Source organism: Pinus tabuliformis, chromosome Q (assembly GCF_031772625.1).
Source record: "Pinus tabuliformis cultivar Carrire ecotype Pingquan chromosome Q, CPIR1, whole genome shotgun sequence".
NCBI classification, from domain to species: Eukaryota; Viridiplantae; Streptophyta; class Pinopsida; order Pinales; family Pinaceae; genus Pinus; species Pinus tabuliformis.
Genome location: NC_142296.1, coordinates 671,569,998 through 671,594,765, shown reverse-complemented (window position 1 = coordinate 671,594,765; position 24,768 = coordinate 671,569,998).

Here is a 24,768-nt window from a genome sequence, read left to right as displayed (position 1 = left end):
TCTTTTTGTGAGCTGGTTTCATAACAATCACATACATTCATAACATATCCTTCAGAAACTTGTTCACCTATTTTGTTTTTCCATTCATTTCAGGATGATAGGCGGTATTGAATTATACTTATGTACCCAATCCCTATCTGATATTCGAATAACCCCATAAAATATCTAATATCGACAACCATATTTTTGGGGATATTCCAATCCATTATGGTCATGACATTTTATGGATCTACTGCAATTCCATATCGAGTTATGACGTGACCCAAATATTGATTTTGATCCTTTTGGATCTCACACTTTCTCATTACTACTTATTTTTTATTAATACTTCATAATGTTTCCCATGTTACTTCTTGTTCTTTAATACTTCATACTATTTTACTATCTTCCCACAATAAGTGGACTTTGCCTTGCAACCGATAGATTACAAGTCGAACTTTCAAGTTGTTATCATATTCATAAATCTAGAAATATTTATTCATATTGATTAACCATGCTTGAAAAACTTCTTCTGCCTCACCATCAAATATAGGGGGATTAAATTTCTTGAATTCTCCCTGTAGTTTAGTTTTCTGTCTCTTATATCCTTTATGATCCAACACATTTTGAGATTCTTCCTCATTATCTTTTGGATAACCTTCGGACTCTGGGTTATCATCTCTGAGCCTATGTGCCCTAGCCACATTCCCATGATCAGGGCTTGGGTTGGGAATTCTATAAATCTTTTGTTTAGAAAATCCTTTCATGATCCTTTCCTGTTTCTGCATCAACCTTTAAATATCATCTCTTAGTCTTTCCATCTCATCTTTCAATTGTTGGATTGTGTCAAATAACATAACATTTTTATTTCGAGTTTCTTCTCCTAATCTGACCCACATTTTTGGGGTTTTAGTGAATTATTGTGGTCTTGCTCCCATCGATTATCGGATGGGGGGTGTACTTCACTCTTCTCTCCTCGTAATTCTTCCTCTCTATACACATGTACAAATATTATTATTCTACAAATCAATGAGCCCATAGTATGGAACTTATCACTAGTACCACTTGTAACATATCTCAACCAACGTTTTTGTTTACTATAGAATATCGTACATTGGCACATTGTTAGTAGTATATTTATTTAATATGATAATATTAAAACACCCATATGATTTACATTGAAGCATAAAATAAAAATCTATAGTTATATTAAGCCACATTTACAAGGGTTTTTAGTTATTATAACCAACATGGACTTAGTTAACGTGCCATAACAATTGATGGCACTGATAGGAACTTTCTCGACACATGCTTTTGATTCATGCCACTTGGGCTCGTGGTTCCTTTCTAGATATGTGGAAACAATATTCGATGAAGGTACCTAGGGTTTGATCAAATGGTGGAGGTGGATGTGGGTGGTTTCCGAGTAACTAACCACCCAACCCTAGCATCCCACCTCTCATTCTAGCTTTGCTTCCCTAAGTGTTTGGTCTTTGCAACTACTAAAAGGAAAAATACGCCAACAACAACCCTTTGATGTATATATAGCTTCCATGTATCAACTACACTCATGGCATTCTACAAGTTATATTTTTACCTTGCCTTTTAGCATGTTTCCCCCCAATTTTATGCTTCTCATACATTTATTTTTTTTTGGTTTAGGTCAAGTGGGATTCCCTTACTCTAGAGGGCTAATTATCAACACTTACAGCTTCAAGCCCTTGCTAGGTGAGAAAAACTCTCTTTGAAATGGTTTTCCTTTAATGTTCAACACATTCTAAGCACTAATTCCTACTCGGACTGCCAGGGGACAAGATGGTTGGAAACGACAATGGTTTTCTCAGGTAAATATATAACATACATTTCCATATCATTCAATTTTCTTAATCATTTCTCTTCTCATAAAATATACTTACGGACTTGAGTTTTCCTCTGTGGCTATAGGTACTACATCCTCCCAATTCCTATTTTCAACCCTATTCTCAACCTTCATCCAATTTTCTCGAGGTTCTTTCCTAACCACAACTCGCTTGTGTCTAGTTTGTTCGTTTCTACAAGTTCTAAACCTCTCTCACACTATGAGGGTTTCCAAGCTATCCTTAGTAACTGGGGTTTTAGTTTTTCTTTTCCAGAAGGGTTTTAAGATGTTGGTCCTAATTTTGTTAGTCATAACCTTGACCCCTATCACGACTTCTTGCTTGGTTAAATATGGAATACTAACTGCTAGATGTATAAGTTATATTTTGTAAAGAATAATACTACCTCCACAATTTCTTTAGCTCTTTAGAAGAATCAATGTACCCGACTATGTAATTTACTTAAACTATGTTTAATTAAATCAATTGTCTTTAGCTATTTTCTAATGACTCCCTTTCATGCTTATCTGAAATTGAAATTAAATTATTGTTTCTCTATTATTATTGTTTATGATGCTCTCCTGAGATATTATAATCATTTCGATATCAAATAACGATGTAGGCTCACTATATGCATGCTAGTTTTGGAATGTTCATTGAGTTGTTATATACAAGTTTATACTGATGAGCCCTGGTAATTTCTTGTGAGGGTTTCTTTCCGAGTTTCAGATCATTGTAATTTTTTTTAAAAGACACTTATTCTATTTCTTAAATACAGTGAACACTGTCAATTATTATTAGTGTTTCAATTGTAGTTATTCAGTTATAACTCCTGTTTTCTTTTCTTCAAAGAATTATATGTTATTTCTTCACTATTTATTATTTCTTTGTTGCTCTTCTGTTATCATCATTCTCATATCCTGATGATGGATCCCATTTGGGATTTGAAACGTTGGTGCAAAAATGTTCTAAAATCCAGTCAATGATTCAATTATTTGTTAATTGGTATGAATATTCCTATTTATTTCTTTCTCTTAAATAAAGCATGTATCTTCTAAGATTTATGTCTCACTTCTCAAACATCCTTGTATTCATAATGATATGAATTACTGTTTGACCACCATTTACAATTTTGTTTCTCCCTTGTTGGTTTTATGGGGGTTTTCCATAAGACCCCCTTTTTTTCGAACTACAAACCCTAACACCAAATTCTGTTTAGTTCCCAACAACTTGTCATCTTCCTTCGAAGGATACTATCACACAATTTTTTTTAAAATAAAATCAACATATTTTCATGTAGGGGTACATGGTATTGTACCCAGACTGTCGATTGAGGTCAACTCGGCTTTGGAACTAAGCCTAGACCCAATAAATTCACAATAAATGTAGACTCTATATTTTTAATGATAAGCCTGAAAATTTCTAATAAGAATATATTCAGTTTATAAATTGTTTAGAATAACAATTACCAAAATTACCATCGTAATTCCACAATCGGTTAAACATTTATTACAGGAAAGAAATTTGTAATACTTATCTAATTCTTTAGTCTGAGACTCATCATGCAACAATCACAAAATATTTGGGTACACAGATTTCCCCCAACTAATAAAACCAGTCTTATACTGCATCTGCCCCCGAGCTTGTTCCACACCCAATGTAGTTCCACAATAATTATCAATTGAGATTGCTTCCTCCAATGGTTGTTTGGTCCCAACCAGACTTGGTCGATAAATTTTAACTGAGCACTCAAGTCTCAGATGGACTCCACTAGACAACCAACTATGGAATCCTTTTAGCATACTCTTATTCCTTTGAGATCTTTCCTCTATTTTTCCTTTGTTTTTCACCTTAGGTTCCTTAAACGTATTGTCTTCTTTTGAAATGATTATTGTTTTCAAGGAAGAACTTGACAAGTAACTGCCTAGCCCATAATTATCCAACTACTTGCGTGTGAACCTATTTTAACAATGTGTCCCATTAGGATTTTATGATCATTGAAACATCATTATGCCATTGATAATAAACAAAAAAAAAAAAATATCCATCCATGTCAAATATTATTTTGGCATTTTTTTCAAGGAAAATAAAGTAAAACAGAGTCTTTAACTGCAACAAATTAGAATCAACCAACTTTACTAGGGGATATCATAGAAATGTACATTTTTTCTTACTTTAATTTAGCTATATTTAAACCAAGTGACTAACTACTATGTAGTAATTGTTTAATATAGAAATTGAAATATTTTATTTATGGTTTTTTAAAACATTTTTATGTTATTAATATATTTTTATCATAAATATTACATGTCATCTAAACATAAACTATTTTATTTTTAAAAGTACTTTTTTTTTTTTTACTTTCAATTAAGTGTTATTTTTATTTTTAATGTTATATTACATGACAATATGTCCCTCATATTGGTTATGCCTAGACATGTTCTACAACCACATATGAGGGAGATGTTACATAACGTTACATTTAAAAATAATAAAATAATACTTACGACAACAAATTAACAAAATTGTAATAACTAAAAGTATTGATTTTGACCATATATAAAATGCTCCAATTTTCATCTTAATTTTACTCCCACTTTATATAGAAATAATGTAATCGAAACTCAAGAAAAACTAATAATTTACTTTTTCATGTTAAAGAGATATGTCAATCCTTCTTTAATATGGAGTTGATAGAACCCTTGTGAAAATAATATAATTCATATTAATTGATAAGTATTTTTTTGGCTTCAAATAAAAATATTAAAATATATTAATAGTAAAAGTATATTTCATAGTTAGCCATAAATAAAATATTATATCAATATTATATAAATAAAAACAAACTAGTTTAAATTATGTAGACCTAAGTAGTTTAGGTTGTCTTAAATTAAGATAGATATAGACTCATTATATATATATGGGTGTTTATTTTGGAATACGGTTTATAATATAATATAATATTATAATATTATAGTATATTATAAATCATATTATATCAATGAGAGTTATATTAGGAAAAAAATTCTATATTAAAATAAAAATATAACTAATATTATAATAATTAGTTATAATTTAATTATATTTAGGTAGACAACATTTTTAATAAAGTAAATATATGTTTAATTTGAAAAATGACTTATAATATAATATTATAAATCATATTATATAATTGAGAGTTTAATGAAGGCACGATCCAATAAGTTAGAATTTGTGGACATCTGAATTATGTTCTCCCGTAGTTTATCTCCAGGTGACACCTGTAACTTATTCATTTCCTCGGATCCTATTTCTCATCGCCCATGTATCTTTTGGAGAGAAATTTCGTGTTCTATTTCTTAAGCGTTTGTTCCTCTTTATTGCCTAAGAAATTTACTTGCATTTATTGAAATTTATTTATAGATGTGTGCAATACAAACAATATAAAATGATAGTCATGGATCTAGGTTTCTGAGTTAATCACTGCGGTTTCATTCCTCTTTTCCTCCAAGGTAAGAGAATCAAATATTTTCTTCGTATTATCATTGGTCTATTACTTCCTTTGGTGATTTAAATTTCATAATCCCTTACAAGGTTTTACATAATTTCTTGCTTTTTATTTTTTCTTTTCAAGTTTCATTTTCTTTCTATTTCTCATTCTACAATGGAATGTACACTCAATGTTTCTCTAGTGAGTGATATCCCATGTTTGTTTCTGTTTTTCAACTATAATATCCAAGGTATGTCATTCCAATAGTATGCTTTGCAATACCTAAATATATTTTTCATTTAATTGATTCCTCTTACTTATTAATTTACTTAACCCTTCGTGAGAGTAACATATATGACCTCTGGAGCACCCTAGCAATTCAGGGTATTTTCTATGGAGTGGTTATTCAAGGTAATAATTTTACTACTCTGAAATTTCCTTCACTTAATTACCTATTTTATTTTGGTCGTGATTTTAACTATGTTCTTTATTTTGGCTTATAGAGTGAGGCACACATACTGACATATTTGCAAGGTAAATAAATTCATTTTTGGAATTCCTTTTATGGAATTTGGACAATACATGTCCACATTTTTAAGCTTCCATTTGGGTTCTTAGATGTAATCTTAATTTAGTTAATGACGGTTCACACCTTAGAGCTCTAGGGGTTTTGAATGCCCCCTATCTCTATGTCATATTTGTTGTAGCTTTATGGATTTAGTGTCAGACTAATTCTTTAGAGAAGGACCTGTACTCATGCTTATATATTATTATCCTCATTATTCAACCTTTTTTTTGTATACATTTAGTAGTTAATTGAGGGATCTAAATCTTCATTGGCTAATGTTTGTTGAAGGTACGACACTTAGAATCTACAAAACAATATGTTGGTTCATGTTGGACTTCATTTTTCTTCTCTTCTGTTCTCTTTTCAACGCATAGAGTCTTCCTTTTTTCATTTACACATCGGCCACTATCTCAACTAATCTACATGTATGGATATGCTCAGGAAATTTGGTAATTATATGTAGTTTTTTGGACAAGAACCCAATGCCAGTGTTTTTTAAATTTATTTGGTAGATTAATTTTCAACCCAGTTGGGTTTTTGACCTCTTTTGGATATGCAAACATTATTTGTATAGATTCTCTTAGTATTTTGATTTCCAGAATTCATTTTTTTTAACCAGAATGAATATAGATTATATTAAAAAAATTGTGTCTGTTTGCCAAAAAATCGAGTCTTTACATCAGTTTATTCATGCTTCAACAAGATGCTAAAAAATTCTTGGCCCATCTAGACTATTGGAGTAGATATGGCTATCCTGCTTACAAAAGTTTCCCATTCTAGGATATCTACAACTATAACTTCGACATAATTGAAATAAGAGGTATATACATTTACAACTCATCATTTTGATAAAAGAAAGACAGAACCAATACAGAGGTGGTTAGATATCCATAGGAGTTGGGTTTCTTAGGTCCAGGTCAAGGGAGGCATCTTCTAAGTATTTGGAGTTCTCCTGGTTTGTCATGCACTCCATGTTTGCCTCCATGCCATCCTCCATGGATTCCACCTTGATCTTCAAAATTTTCTGTTGATGGCATAGTGCATCCACTTCATCCTCCACTTGCCTAATGTGTTCCCATTTCTCATTCTCCCTTTCCTGCATGGTCATGTTCTCATGCATTTGCTAGTGCATGTTGCGTTGGAGTTTTGACAATGCTTCCCTCAGGTCCCAATGGTCTTGAAGACATGTGAGATAAGATGGTCTGTATCTACCACCCTACACTAAGGAACTGACCATCAGCATAGTAGACCTCGGCCTGTGGCTTCTTGATCTATAAACTACCATGGATATTCCACTAGAAAGTTTGTCACATTAGATCTGATAATATTATATTAAAAATATGAGATTCTACACTATTATAGTTTTATTTAATTTCTAGATCTGTATATTTTACTTTAATTAGTGCATGCATGTGAATATAAATTATGCAAAAAAGTAGAGAATGAATAAAACAAGCTCACACAAACATAACACACAAGATATTCTCTCTCGAAATTAACCCTTTCGGGAGAAAACCCAACTGAAAGGTGAGCCCACTTCGCTCTCTGAGAAATATGGCTGCAGATACAAAGAAGTAATGTATGTGACCTGTGAGCTGCTACAGTGCATAGATCCTCTCTATGTTCTCTACCCCCTACCTCTCCTCGCTATATTTTCTCAACTACGGAACAAAATTCTCTTGAGAGAATGGAATGCCTCTACCTCCTAGTGGCCTGATTATAAGACAACCCTATAGCCTATAGTGGTTAAGTTTGACTTCAAAAACTCTTAACTAGAGTTACAAAATAGACTCTTCTAGAGTATTATACATCACAAACATATGGATAACCCCTTTTACATGAATAATGGGGGCTAACGTGGCATCCTTCCAAACTATAGGTGTGAAAATAGGAAGGTCAACATTTGAGTGGCATAACTTCTGCATACATACCCTAATTGATGTGATTCTTGCGCCATTGGAAAGATTTTTGTGTGTGGAATAGCATGAAAAGGTGTGGCATTGAAGTGACAAATTTTACCCCCAAAATTTTCGTTGGATTCCTCAAAACACTCTAGGAATGTTTCAGACCCCATTTTTCCAGACTAGGTCTTGCCAGTAGACACTGTCATGTGAGATTATTCCTCCACTTTTTCCACTCCAAATGCATCTGGATGGATGAAAAGAAATATAATGATCCAATTCAGATCACTTCCCCACATGCCCGATGAAGAAATAGCTTCATTACCTTTCATGTTGGCTTCCAAAACCCTACTTTTTATCAGGCTCCAGAAATTGTCACTGTTTTCCACAATATCCCACATCCAGGCACCCTCTCGTGCCCAAAAAATATTACCCTGGTCCTCAGCGAGTATGCATCTCCCAAGCTCTCATTGACTCCAATTCACCTCCCTGTTCTAGAGAGAATTATGAACCCACACGAAGTACCAAATCTAGTATGACTCGAAGCACTTACAACAACCCCAGGCCCAGCCATCCAACACCCATGACCTTCCATTATACTAAAAATTTATTTATTTTCCTTTAAAATCTTAGATGGATAGACCTTCTTACCCTCATTTTGACTCTTCAAAGCATAATTCCCAATCTTCGTGACATTGAAACTGATACACATCAACCTTAGCTCTAGCCACTAGGCTTTCACAGAGGCCATTGTCCCACTCTCAAACCTTAAAACATACAAAATCCACATACCAGTTTTCACTTTATATCTATTTCCTAACCAAGAGGTGATGCACATATGAGCAAGGACATTGCTGCAATCAAGATCGCATGAGTACTCCATCATAATTCTACCATCCTCCATTAATTTCCCACCAAGCTCCTGATCTCTATTAGTCATCCCCGCAATTCTCCCATGAGTGAGCCCGACCTCACTGAGGTCCTGAACTAAATTCTACTCCATAAATCTCAAACCACTGTAGACAGTGAAGGTGTTGTGTCACCCTATTCTCCCAGAACCAGGGCAAAAAAAGTGAGGCTACACACTGTGACTTAATCTTGAAACATATGTGGTACACAATTTCCATAAGACACCACATTTCAAGAGAGCCTGGATATCCGGCTTGCCATGAGTCCACATGGTTAGAAGAAGCTTGCAGAGGGTGATATGACAGGGGGAAGAGGGACCTAGGGTGGTGATTATAATGTAGAGGGACAAAGGAGAAAGAGGAGGGGCCATAGGGAAGGGGGAAGGGGAGGGTATTGAGGACGGGAAGGGGAAATGGGAGAAAGGGGAAGGGAGGCTGGAGGTAATGGGGGAGGGATAGGAAGGGGGAGGGGGATGGGAGGAAGATGCCAGGAGATAACTAGGGGCAGAAGAAGGGGGCTTCATATCTTTAAGGTATGTTAGATGTGACTTTCCACTTCCTTATCTATCCTTTGGGACTTTATTTCCCGCCTAGATATATCTCTCTTCATTTTCTTAAGGAATTTTTGTCATGCTCATGACATCATTTATTACACATTTTTCGTCCTCCAAATGGCTTTTCTTATTAGCTTCTCTATCAACATCATGATTATTTCCCCTCTGGACATCATAAAAGATCACCGAGTTGCAATTAAATTCCATGATTCCTTCGTAACTAAATTCCATGATTCCTTCGGGATTAATGAGAATCCCACCCCCCTCCTGCCACCCCATCCAGAATTCAAGTTACATTGTTCTATAGTCCCACATTCCCATGTATCTAGAAGTGGTATGAGCTTCCCAATATAAAAATTGTAATGCAAGCATCCATAATTTTTCTAGAATGTTTAAGATTTAATTTTTTTTCCTTTGTTTTATTTCCATTTAATTGAACATATCATTAAATACTCTCCACAAGATTTTTTATTAATATTATATTATTAACTACCCTATGGCTACCCAAACTTTTATAATTGTAGTCTCCTAGTTCGTTTTATTTTCTATAGTTTCTTACCTTAGTCCTCTTTATACTCTTTCATATAGGAAAAAATATTCACCTCCCTACACATATGTAATATCTTCCACTACTATTACTACAATAAGTTTATCTTGCATTGTTCATTACTACCATAAGTCTATTGGAGTATAGAGGATATATTCAATAGATCTTTTTGGGAGAACATAACTTTTTATTACCTACATCCATGGGTAGGATATAAATTAGTGTTTTAATTCATTTTTATTTCTTACAACCAAATATGTTTATTATGTTTAAGGATAGGAATAACCTTGACTCTACCTATTTCTTTTCTAAAAGGAATTAATTCCATTCAACATACATACCTTTTATTGAGTGCTCTTAACTGAATTCTAGTATATTAAATGAATATTCTACTACTATTTTTCGTTTACTTCAGCTAAACATATATTTATGACACACGTTCTCATCCATTTAAGTATGTATATCCTTTTAGCTAGGAGTTGTTCCATTGAGAACACAAAAGATATATATTTAATTTTATGCTAGATAAACTCTTGTCCAAACCTCATGCCCCCCATTTGATGCATCCATTCATTACCTAACTTCTTTCTTTTATGTGCATCAAATCATACAACTTATAAAAAGAAGTACCAATTAATTTTTTTCTAAAAGTTGTTAGGCTAGTACCTATACTCACGCGTGTTGGAATTATAATGCATTTGTTGTCCTTGATGGCAACTCACTTGTAATAGAGTGAGTATATGGTAAATAGATGAATCCACGCGTCAGTTCAGAGGTGACACAATGATGGAACAAAATAACAGAATGATGGGTCAAATGTTTACAAATCAGAATCAAAAGTTTAATATGGGGAGATAGCTAGCATTATGTGTTGTCTCTGATTGAAAGCTACTTGATGAGTTTTCATTGATGACAACCTATTTGATGAATGGAATCCTACTTGATATGTTGTCTCTTGATGAAATTCTACTTGTTAAAGGTATAAACAAGACATGTTTATAGATGTGACAGAATGAATGGCAGTTTAGAGGAATCAGTTGAGAAGAATGATAAATTTGGAAGTTCAAGAATTATATGTGGGTTCTCTTAAGCCAAGTCGTGTATGCACATGAGTTTAGTGAAGAAAGTAGCGCATGGATCTTGTGTGATGGTATTATAAATACCAGGGGTCCTTACCATGTTATTTTCCCATGTTAATTAGCGCGACAAAGGATATTGATCTCGTCAAATATTACTACTGGAACTAATGTAGCTTTGACCCATGGTACTGAAAAAGGCTAAAAATAAATAAGGTGATTAAGATCAAAGTGTGTGTGTTAAAATGATGTAAATATTATGAAGATTTAGATCAAAAGAAAATACTCATGTTATGGGTCTTTTATTCTTTTCTTGATCTAAACTAAGTACGCACTTGAGAGTTGGATGATGGATGAGATCCAATAGATCTGAAATAATTATGCACTAATGAATACAATGATGGATCAGGAGCACGAGACCTGAAATGAATTTTTCATTGTATGATATGCTCATGGATTGACTAGATCTAAATACTGACACATGTTTTTATCTCTGAATATTATGATTTGGGTCTTTCTGAAGTTTTGAAGAGATGCAAAATTTTAGGTCAAAATTTACAGATCTATACGCAGGTTGGTCTCAATAGAAGCGCGTATACACAGGGTTCACTTCTTTGAAGTAGCATATAAAAAGTAAGCCTTTATGTCCATAAATGAATGATCAACCTGATCAGTGTTGTTGTTTCTCTATTGTATGTCGATGATGTCCTCATGTTTATCTAGGCGGAGTGATAATGTCCAAAGTATAACTGATTGAGTGATGAAGTCGAATTTTATTATTATTGATTGAAGAATACTTACTGATTGTGATTGAATCTTAGAGACAATTATGTGATTTATTCAGAGTGTTGCAGTAGATCTGAGTATGATTCAGTGTTCTTTTCAAAAATTGTAGTGGTCAAGTTTTCAATTTTTAGTATATTAAGATCTGTACGTGGGTTTCTCTACAGAAAACATGTATGCATGAGTTTCATTAAGTGAAGTAGCTTATACATTTTGACATTTGAATGATTAGGATTGCAATTGATTCTATGTGTTGATGCAGTATTCTAGGTTCAGTTCCGTGTACTGGTTACAGAGATTTGTCTGTTCCAGTTGATGGATTGAGTTTTCATTAAGTGTCAGTTGGGTTATGAGTTAATGGTTGTTTTAGTTGGGTCATATATTGATGATTGGGTTTTAGTGATTGGTTGATTCAGGTATGTTAGAGATTGATGATTGCTTTCAGTGATTGGTTGATTCAGTTATGTCATAGATTGAAGACTGTGTTACAATGATGAGTTATAGTTTGATTATTGATATTGAGCTTAAGTGTTGATAATGGGTCTAGTTTTAAAATTTGATGAAACGTGGCCTGCAAGTTCTGATGTGTTTTAAGAGGTGGATCCAGTGTGAAAATTTATGAAACTTGGTCCATGGATGTCGCTGAGGGTTGGAGCCTTCAATGAGGAAGTGGAAGCTTCCTGCCAATAGTAGCTGGTGATCAGATTAGGGGGTTGGAGCTTCCTTCCAGTAGGAGCTGGCGAACAAGTGAAGGTTGTAGCCTTCTACATGCGGGTACCTATGTACTGGTATAAGTTTACACCAGTACAAGATTGTAAGAATATTTTCTTTATATTAAAGAGAAGACGGAGACGACAACAGTAGGTGGGTTTTTCTCGCATTGGGTTTCCACCTTAAATCCTGGTGTTCATGTGTGTTGTTTATGTGTGATGGTTTATTTTCTTCTTTCAACACATGGTTACTTTTTATCTCATGTTTAATAAAGTAGTGGTGCACTGAATGAAGACCAACATATGATGAATTGATTAAATCATTAGTTCACTAGATGTATGATAGTTGTCTTAAGAACAATCGTGTACAGACGCAAGTTCCTTTTAGTAAAGTTGTGTATAGAAATTTGAATATGAAATGTAAAAATTTATTGATTTGAAAATATTGATCCCCGCGCCCCCCCCCCCCCCCCCCCCCGCCAACCAACATTTTTCCCAACAATTGGTATCAGGGTAGGTCATTTGGGAGAATCTTGATCACTTGAAGGAGATCCGTCAAGACAATGGGAAAGAAGAAAAAGAGGAAAGCATCTCAAAAGAAGAAGACATCTAAAAGAAATAGTGATCTTGTTAGAGACGATTGACTATTAGGTAGAAGCAAATATTCAGAATTAGAATCACCTCAGAATGAAGATGAACAAGAAAAATAATTACCAGGTAGTGATTTTTGGTCCTCTCATAATACCTTTCTCTATTCATACAATATTGAAGATAATGAATGTGACATTGAAACAACTGAATTTTCTCTTATGGGTGAAATTAAAAGTAATATAATAAAGGTAGAAGTTAAAAGGCTCACAGATAAAATTAGAGATCAACAAAATCTATTTGATAAAAGGAAATGTACCTACAACAAAGAAGTTACCATGTTAAAACTTAATTGGAGGAAGGAAACAAAATAATGAAGAAAAACAAGGAAAAGGAAGATTAATGTCAAAGGCTGTAGGATAAAGCAACATCATTGAGAAATCAAGTGAATGAAAAGGATACAAAAATAATAGGAACTTAAAGAGAGAAGCAATTACAAGGAAGGTATTAAAGTTAAGGTCATATCTCTAAAAGTATATCTTGAAAAATCAAATAAGTAGAATGAATAACTACTTCAAGCATTTGAAGAACAAGAAAATTAGATTCTCAAATTAAAACAACAGGTGGAAGAAGGAAGAAAATTTGAAGAAATCTTCAAGAAGCAGTATCTAGAAAAGGAAAAGCAATATCAAGTTGAGGTAAATATCCTAAAAAATAAATTATAAGAAAAGGATAAACTTTTATGATTTCAATATAGTACTATTCTTTTGGATAATGTTATTAGTAGTCAAAGGCCTCCTACCATCAGCTATGGTCTTTGTTTTCATGAAACAATTAAAGGTGATTCTATCTCAAAAACTAAGGCAAGGAGATAAGAAGTCAACCTCATCAACAACCATAGAAAGAAAGTCTTCAAAGAAAATCATTTACTCCTAACTATAGAAGTGTTAATTGAATCTTTCCTCTGATCAATAACATTGAATTTTCTATATGTCATCATTTTGGATATATTGCAGCTAGGTGCAGAAGTCAGAAGTAAAATGTTTCAAGCTAATAACTATATCACAGAAGGATCATCAGCTTCTAGGTACTTTAAGGGATATTGTTTTTCTTGCAACAAAAGAGTGTAGGAACAATTCTATGGATTGTCATAGACAATATGGTAAGCAACCAAATAACAACATTAAAAAAGGTGGATCCACAGAAAAAAATAAATAAATAAAATAAATAAATAAATAAAAAAAAAAAAAAATAAAAAAAAAAAAAAATAAAAAAAAAATAACAATAAAAATAAAAATAAAATAAAATAAAATAAAATAAAAAATAAAAAATAAATAAAAAAATAAAAAATAAAAATAAAAATAAAAATAAAAATAAAATAAAAATAAAAATAAAAAAAATAAAAATAAAAATAAAAATAAAAATAAAATAAAATAAAATATAAATATAAATAAAAATATAAAATAAAATAAAAAATAAAAAAAATAAAATAAAAATAAAAATAAAAATAAAAATAAAAAAAATAAAAAAATAAAAAAAAATGAAGATCAGATAAGGTGTGGTCTTGCTATTTTCTCATTCGAATATGAAGATGAATGGTACATAGATAGTGGATGTTCTCATCACATGACTAGAGACTAGAGTAAAATGAATCCTCTGATGAAGAACCATCATGGCAATGGTATTCTTGGAACTGATGTTTCAGCAAAAGTTCTAGGACCAGGTATAGTCAGAACAAATTCAAGGGGAACTGAAACTCTGAAATTTCAGTATCCCACTTTTCATACGCGGATCTTCTGAAGAAAATTCACGCATATATGTCAGTTTGAAACTGCACAGTTGTGTATATGTTGGTTTGATGAATAAACAATGGGACAGACTCAGAAAAAGGGTCTGATATGGTTCAGTCAATTATCAACTTCCTTTTCTGTTTTGATGGATGATGGTTACAATATGTTGATACTATTTAGAAGTTCTTTTGGCCCTCATAAGATGTTTATGTCTTGATGTATAACTGGTTGATGATGATGCCTTGATGATTCTTACTAATATATGAAATGATCAAATCTCACAGTGAACAGTTGGCACAAGTTCAGGGGGAGCATTTGCTATGCTTCTAATAATTCATTGTTGGCATTATGTTTTCTTTAGAAGTCCTTGGTACGTAATGATGCTTATCAATGATGATGATGCTTATGTTTCTGAAGTGTTTAAATGATACATCATACAATGTTGCGATCATGGGTGGCCTATGATGAAATCACAAATGATACTTATATTGCTTGAGACACATAGTTGTTTTGATGCTTTTGATCAAATTTATGGATGATTTATATGATTCTTTTGATGATGCATATAGTACATGTGTTATGTTTCTTACATCATGATCTTCATATGTTCAAGGAGAAAAACAAAGCTTGATTACACAACTTCATTATTTGATGATGATAAGTGCACTCATTTCTTTTATGTTGTTGTCAACATGCCTTCAAAGATGCATAAATTTCATATGGTGCACTTGTGGATGAGGATTCCTATAGTTCTTGGCTTTCACATGGTATATTGTTTGAGGATTGTTGCACTTGATGGTATCAAGAATGTTTGACAAATGATTGTGATATCTTCACATTGATGAGAAGCTAGATACATGATGGATACATTACAGATAAGGATCACATGGATGATTACTTAAATTGCATATTGGTAAATGATTTTGGTATAAAATATATTCTTGTATGAAGAAAATTGGCCAAGAGAATGGTGTTATTGCAAGTTTCATGAAGATATGGCTATTTGGAGACATGGTTTACCTAGTCACAAAATGATGATGATAAGAAATGATGAATATGTCTTCCTATCATGATAGGTTTGGTTGCCAAATATGTTGATTATCATGGTTGGTGCTTATCAAATGTGGGTTGTTATGGAAAGAGCATGAAAATATTTCTATGATGATTTGATGATGATGTTGTGGTCATTGATGATGACTATGGTTCTTTCACATGTATATGATATGATGTGAATGTTTTTGTGAAGACATAGGCATTACTGCTGATGAGCCTCATTATTGGGTAATTATATGGACCTTAATTCACCTCCTAGCTTAGTCAAATCAACTCTTCTGACAATTTATTACATATTTTGATTATATTTTGTTTAATGAGATGAGTCAAAGTGAGATATTACACCTAGTGGACTAATGTGCATTGAATATAGGTTTGTGAGAAAAAATTAGGGAATTTTGGCTAGATTAAGGGCTGAAACTTGAATGGGACAAGGAATAGAGATTGTAGGAGGTAAATCCTCCTCATTTACTCCTCCCTCATTCAAATATTACTCCATCAATCACACTAGCTCAGAGTATAAGCAACCAAGTCATGGAGATCAAAAGGCAGTCGAGAAAGTGATAGTTAAAGAGTTAGTTTATCTCAGGTTTGGGAGCCAAGCCACCCTATATTTAAGAAATTCATTGTAGACTTCAATTGTATGAATAAAGATGCCTAGAGCCTCATTAGGATTCGAAGGTTTGCTATAAAAACACTATTCATTTTCGAGTTCAATATTTGTGGAAAACATTGCTATGTAATTTTCTGTTTTGATAATGAGAATGAGCATTTCCTTGATCCAGCACTGAGTTAACTCATAGGGCTGAAGCTCTTGGGTTAGGGCCCAACCCTAGAAACAAATTATCCTCTTCTTATATTTGTATGCTTAGATTGATTTCATAGCTCAATGGTTGAATTGTCTTTAGGATTATTTCATTGCAAGTCACGTATATTTTATTAGTTGCTTATTAGTTTGCTTCCATTTGTGCTTTACTTTAGCAGTAGTTTAGAAGAGATAAAGGAACATCAAAAATATTTCAATAGGTGTTTTTCCTCACTTCTTCCTTTAGGGATCATGATTTGAGGAAAGAATTCCTATGCAGCCCCAAAAAGACAGAATCATAGTTTCTCATGGAATTTAGGGTTTTTTGTACTTAGGCCAGCATTTAATCAGTTTACAAGAGTAGGATTTAGTTATTATTTCTTCCATCTTAAGTCTTACATTAAATCTCATCAATGGTTCCATCTTGTTCTGCAAGTTTTCTTCATGCATGGAGTAGACAACTAGCTCATTAAACTCTGTTTTCCTAGATCATTGAAATTCTTCTTGTTTACATGATTTTGGGGTAAATGTCAATGCTTGATGCAGTACATGTGTTTTATAAGTACAAAGAGATCTCATATTCAGAAACCTCCTTCAAAATTCATCCATCCATGATCATTCCTTACTTTCATTAAGACCCTCACCAATTTCATCATTTTGCAAGGAAACTTATCCAAGCTTGTTGAGAGAATCCAACCATCTCCCAACTTTGGTTTTGAGTTCTAGAGTGATCCTAGGTATTTCCTTGCCTCATTCCATCCATTAACCACCTTCCCTAAGTCTTCCATCACCTTCAACACCCATCCTTTTTCTCTCGGTTGTATCTTGTAGAAATACAAGGAATCCTGTAGGTTTTTAGGACATCTTGTAGGTTTTCTTGTAGTGGCCCGTTTTGAGACCGAATTGAGGGAAAACCCTCTAGGAAGCTAGAGAAGGTCACCTACCGGTCTTCCCAACTTTCCAACCATTCACCAGCATTCGTAAGCAACCTTCCACATCACCAAAAGAGATTAGCTTTCACACGTTCACATAAAAAAGACAAAAATAAAAATAAATCTATTTTAGTCATTTCCATGGACAATAGTAGAGTGTTTGATGTTTTGAATTTACGTGCTTAGGATAGTAGGATTGCATGCATGTTAACTTAGCATTCTTTTGAAGCATAGCCTCTCAGAATTTAGTTATAAAATGGGGTGTTTTTAGCATTTGATTTTTTTTTTTTTTCCTTACTGTAGTAGACAACCTTTCTCTTAGAATAGATTTCTCTTTCCCTCATTAGAAATCAAGCTTCTTCTAAATCGATACAAGTCTATCTTGAAAAACCCTAGTGGTCTATCACCAACTGAGCAGTGACAAAGAGCGGACTCATCACTTTTACTTGTGCATACAACACTGCACCTCCAAGTTTGTACGAACCCCAGGTTGATAAAGTAAATTTGGTAGCCCCAGGAGTTTGCAGCATTCTTGCTGCAATACTCATGCCCATCATTTTTTGGCACTATTGCCAAGGAGGTAGCTGAGTAATATGTGATTACTGCTTTCATTCTTCCATTTCTTGTTTCTGATATTCTGCTATTAGTTTCATTTCTGCAAGAGTAATTTAGTTTTCTTTCTTTTCCATTCTGCAAGTAAGATTTGATTCAAGTAGTTAGTTTTCATTCAACCAGTTAGTTTTCATTCAGTGTGCAATTTCAATTCTGAAATCATTTTCAAAGTTTCAAAAAACACAAAACAAAAACAAAAACACTTCTTTCATGCCTCATAGGAATAGGGATAGCTTAGGGAAATTTTTTCCAAATACCCCATCGCTTTAAACAACCAACCTTCTCTCTTCTTTGTTGGCTGTGAAATGGGGGAACCCTTAGGTGAGAAACCAGAGATATATCAAGAGCCTACAAGGGAAGAAGAAGAAGAAGAACCCATTCCTACTAATCCAATGGCTAAAAGTAGAAATGATAGAGGAATAAAGAAAGAGTTGAGGATGCCTTCCCCATCAGGGAAACCAATAGGGATACTAAGATGAAGAATATAAGCCCCTCTGCCCTTCCTCATTTCCATGGCTTGTCCTTAGAAGATCCATACACTTTCTTGTTTGAGTTTGCTGTCATATGCAGAACGTATGGCTACACCAATGATGAGAAGAAGTTGAAACTATTCCCATCCACTTTCAAGTATGTAGCTTTGCATTGATTCATGGGCATACTTGGGGATATCATCACAACTTGGGTTCATATGCAGCAAGCATTCAGCAAGAAGTATCGAGACTACTTCAGGTCTAAAAACACTAAAGAGGAAATTTTTAGGATAACCTTAGGGCATGATGAATCCCTGGAGAGTTATGAAGAAAGATTCCAACTTAGCTACAAAAAGGCCAGGTGCACACTTGACACAGAGTCACTGAAGCTAGTCCTACTTAGAGGGGTAAGGGATGATCTTCTGGATACCCTAAACTTGTTAGCATGAAGGGACATCTACCACTTAGCCTGTGAGGATATCAAGAGTATGATTTAGTGAGATACACATTAACAAATCATCAAGAAAAGGTCTGAGTACATATTCATTAATCTCATGAAATTAGCATGAGCATTATTTAAGCCAAAAGGCATAACTAGCCACTCGTACAATACCTGCTTTGTTTTGAAAGCAGTCTTCCATGCATCTTGTTCTGCAACTCTGACCTAATGGTATCCACTGTGCAAGTCTAGCTTGGAGAAATAAACAACTTCTTTCAATTGATCTAAAAGATCATCTATGCGAGGAAGGGGATAACAATTTTTTATTGTTTTCTTATTTAGTGCTCGGTAGTCAATGCACATTCTCCACAAGACATCTTTCTTTCTCACCAAAATGATTGGTGACCCACATGGTGATGTGCTAAGTCTGATGAACCCCTTCTCGAGCAACTCCTGCACCTACTTCTTGATTTCAACATTCTCTAAAGCGGACAACCTATACATTCCAATGTTAGGCAAAGGAGCATATTGCTGCAAAATAATATCATGTACTATTTCCTTTTTGGGTGGCAGAACTTTAGGTTCTTGAAACAAGATATGATACTCTGAAACAACCTTTTCTAAATCAGCATGTTGTTTAGCATTACAGCCCTCAAATACATTGGTTTTATCAAGTTTCTTTTCCTTTACAACCATCAGTAAGAATTGTTTGCATGAAATTATCATTCTTTTCATTTGCCCTGAGTTTATGAGAATATAATTATTCTTGAGCTTATGAGCTCTTACAAAGTATTCAATTCCATCTTTAACAAGTAGATACTTGTTCTCAGCTCTATATAAAATAGCCTTTTTATCATACAAGTAAGAACTTCCTAAAACTATTCCACATATATCCAAAGGAATTATGTCTAACTCAACCTCATCTACAAATGTTGACCCAAAGGAAAACTTGAGTTTGCACTGTCTAGTCACTTCTAGCTGTGCTTTATCATTCAACCATCCTAATGGGTATGGTTTCTTGTGAGGTGTAGTTGCTAATCCCAACTTATTTACAATTGCTTTAGAAATTAAACTTACTTGTGAGCCACTATCAAACAAAATATCAATCTTTTGATGTTTGGAAATAACTCGAATATGGAAAATCTCATGTCTTTTTCTCTCATTTTCTTCATCAATAATAGATTGTGCAGAATTACTAGTAGATGCTTCAGAATTCTTACCTTTTATAACTGTGGCTGCAATGGTTGTTTCATCTCCCAAGTTTCACCCCAAATCTTTCTGAATAGCTGCATCAGTCTTCTTCTTCTTGCCCTCAAACTTCTTAGGTCTTAGCTCTGGATGCAGAATCCAACAGTGCTCATCATCATGCCCATCATTTTTACAGTGAGTGCATGAAGCTTTGCTTTTCTGCGCAATGTTAGCTTCCTTTCTTTCCATTTCTGCTTCCTTTTCTCCCTATTCTTGCTTGCAGTGGGTTGGGATGATCCCCCAACTTCTGGATTTCCATTCTTTCCTCTAGCTTCTAGATGAGTAGCTTGTACAGATACCTCATCTATAGACCACCAATTTACTTCAATAGAATCTTTGGTGAGTCTAATGAGATTCCTAGAATCAGTGCTTTCTTTCTAAATTCTTGAGTGTACTCTTCCACACTTTTCCCTTTCAACTGTCGAAGAGTTTGCCAACTCATCACGGCTTGCTGCATGTAAGCCAATGGATAGAACTGCTTTTTGATTGCAGAAATAAATTCACTCCAGACAGAGATGGTCTTACCATATCTTTTCATGTCATCTTGGGTTCTACCTTCCCACCAAACCAAGGCAGTGCCTCCAAGGAATAGGCTTGCCAGCTGAATCTTGCTCTTTTCTGAATCGATATTCTACACTCTGCAATAAACATCAATTTGTCTAATCCAATTGTCCAGCTTTTTTGCATTCAACTCTCCATCATATATAGGTAAATCAAATTTAACATCTAGTTTGATCAAAGATGCTTTCTTTTTGTGTTCAGGGCTGTTAGTAGGTGTGAAAGCTTTCCTCTTTCCCTTTTTCTTTTGAGTGGTCATGGAAGTGAGACTCATCTTCTCCTTTGTCTTGTTTAGAGCTTGATGAATCTTCATCCTTGTGTTTTCTAAAGTCCCTATACATTTCTTCTACCATGGACTTTATGGCTAGGAAACTATCTATGAATTGAGGGTCTGGCCCCATTGAACCTTCCTCTGACATTGTCTTCCGAGGATTGACTCTCCCAATTTCAGGATTAGTTTCGACCAACTCTCCTTCTCCTAATTTGATCTTTGATCTAGTTAGAATTCAACAACTAAACCAACACAAGCTTGTCTAACCTTGACAGCCTAAAGCTCTGATACCACTTGATCTGAAAATCACTCTTGAGTGATCTCAGTTAAAGAATTATTGAATGAAGGTATTACAGACTCATGTGCTGGTGTGTGTCTATGTCATTTTAGGCAATGGATCGATCAAATTTCAAAATACGCAAACACTGGAAAATGGAAAACAACAAGAGAAACACAGTAAGAAAATATAAGAACACAACAATTAATAAGGAGTTCACCCTATTCTCCAAGGCTACATCTCTGGTCCAGCTTTTAATGGTGGCCTTCTTTTATTGTGTCTTTAAAGCAGAGATTTACAATGAGGAGCTCAATCTGAGTCTCTTGAAATAGAATTGCTTGGCAGGGTGGTTCTTGAACAATTTAAACTTTGAAACGGGAACTGATACTATTACTCGTTCCGTAGAGATAGCAAAAAAGTGACCTGATTTTGAAAAGGGGTGATGCAGAACGAACATGTTTTTTTTAGAGCATAGCTTTTGGAAGGAATGTCATGGGAATGATAGTTTTATGTACATTACGTTTTAGAATGGTAGTGATTTTCATGCTGATTTTAAAAAGTGAGTATTCTGCATCACCCCCTTTTTTTAAAAGACCTGTTTTTTGGCTTTAAATTTTCTAATGTATAAAATGTAAATAATTATTTTGTAAATTTGATCATTTTTGAAGTGGTCGTTTTCTTCATATCTTCTTGTTTTTTATTTAAACTTTTTTTTTTTGTAGTGAGGTTTTTATTGTTTTGCATTTTTAAATTAGAAGGTCGATATTTTGAATTTTCGATATTCTACATATTTATACATCTTTAATTAATTTTTCAATCCACCTGAAATAGTTTCTAAAAAACAATATTTTTTAACAATGGACATAAAAATAACCATTTTTAACATAAATATAACTAAAAAAACTACATGTTTTGATAATTTTTTGCTAGAATTGACATGTCAAAATCACAATTTTTATACGAAAATTTTAACTAAAAATGGTTAAATAATAGTTTTTTTTTTATGAATTTCATGTCAAAAAAAAAAAAATAATCATTTTTTTTCAAAAAATAATGATTAACTTAAAAATTAATGCGAAAATCACATCTTAGAAATATTGAATGCATAACAACCTTAATTAAGTGTTTATTCTTCTCATAAAATGTCAAAGTCAAAACATTGCAAAGCTTTATTTCCAAGCATAACTTAAATTTAATCAACAATGTCATGTAATCCAAACTCTCCGTCCTTTAGGGTTTCATCATTGTCTTCTTCCACAATATTTTCTTCTTCCTTTTGCTCATTTTCCTCTTCTAATAGATCTTTGATGTCTGTGAATCTCCCAATGTATGTCTTTCCAAACATTCCATGTAATGGTGGTTGGGGTTCCTTTGCCTTTTTTGCCACACGTGATTCACTAAAGTCCCCTTTCTTCAACCCAATTTCTTGCATTGCATCTGGAAGAAATTGAAAAGCATTAATTCTTTGCCGAATGAAAGGTTGAAATGTTTAGAAATTTTCTTGAATAACCATTTTAAATACCATTTAAGAAAAGATGGTAATGCAAGCACATAGAACCAATAAATAAGATTTCAAAGATGAAAGAGAAAGTTATTGCCTAGTGGACAAATCTCTAGTCTCTCTACAAACAAGCTACACCAAAACCATAAAAAAAACTAAGCAAGTTATTAAACCTTCCTAGTTTTAGTTTATTAAGCATAGTTCACTATGTGTTAAATATCATAGTCTAAAAATAAAATAAGTAACTTGCACCTCAAACTTACATTGAAAAGAAACATTAATACAAATGATCCAATTTCAATTGAGAACAATAGTTTATTATGAGGAAAACAAAAAGAAAAAACCCTTCTAATTCTAATTGAAACAAAGAGAAAATTTCAATATAAAAAACTCAACACCCATATCTAGATACATTATCACCGCATCTCTTTGACTACAAATCAAGCATTGGAGAAAATTTTTAATATAAAAACCTGAGCATCCATATATAGATACATCAACACCCCATATTTTTGAGTAAAAATCAAGCACTCCTCTTTGTACATTAAAAAGGAGGGATGAATCAATCTATCTTGGTTTATGAGGAGCAATGAAAGGAATTTTTTTTATAATCTTCTAGTTTAGATCAACTAAATAAAAAGGTGTAATAACTAATCATTTAGTTTGGGTTGTTGTTTCTAAAAGGGTATGGCCCAAAGCTTAATTATGTCCAATGTCACTTCATAATCTAATGATATGTAAGAAAGATCTCTTCCACTTGAATTAATAAGACACTAGAAACCTCACATAGTCAAAACAAACCTATTGAAAACCAATTTGATTCAATAGATCTAATAAAAAAAAACATACAAGAGAATGTAAAAATGAACATTTGAGTATACTCAAATCTTGAAATTTGTGATCCCAATTCATAATTCTTTATTTATTTCTATCTCATCATACGTTAATTATTTTAGCAAAAGAAAAAGACACCTACATTTCTATCTTATTCAGAGTTCATTATTTTGGAAAAAAGAAAGAAACCTATGTGTTCATCTAGAACATGGAGAAGAGGTAAATTGTGTTAGATTGTCCCTTTTTCTTTCACAATACACACCAATAACCACTCTTTTTAGCTTGCCAAGATTATTTAGCATCAAAAAATATCTGACAATGGAATATTGGCAAATATTGTGTCACGGTTGGTGTCGAATAGGTTGAACGCCTCCCGCATTGGAGCGATCTGCTCTTCACTCCAGATCAAAACTGAAATTTTACTGAAAAACTATTTTGTTTGTTCGCCAAAATTAATTAACATCAAAATTCCCTCTGAAATCCGCTTAATATCATATTGGATGCCCAATGAACATTGTTTGGGGCGATTCGTAACAGATGGGTCGATTCTGAGAATCGCCGGGTGGTGGGGCGATTCTCAGAATCGCCTGCCACCACCACTGGTGGCGGGGTGGTGGCGGGGCGATTCTGAGAATCGTCCCACCACCCGACGATTCTCAGAATTGCCCCATTTTCTACCAATCGCCCCAAACAATGCTGACTGGGCATCTAATACGATATTAAGCGGAGAAATCCTAGCCCTGCGAAAGATCTGCGGTGATGGCACTGCTAGGAATTGAACTGGGGTCGCCTTGGGTGTTATTGCAACAGGGGGCAATGTCAGTGCTGGTGACGGAGAGGCTAAGCCCATCGATACCGTAACTAAAATGAATATGACTCTAACCCTAATGACTTCACAACACACCCTATTACCATCTATCTTATATCTGACATTTAGTCATTAATTTGATCTTATATCTATCATTTAGTCATTAATTTGATTATTTTCTTATTATTCAGTTATATAATTATATCATATTATGTTTGATCCTAAATCAAA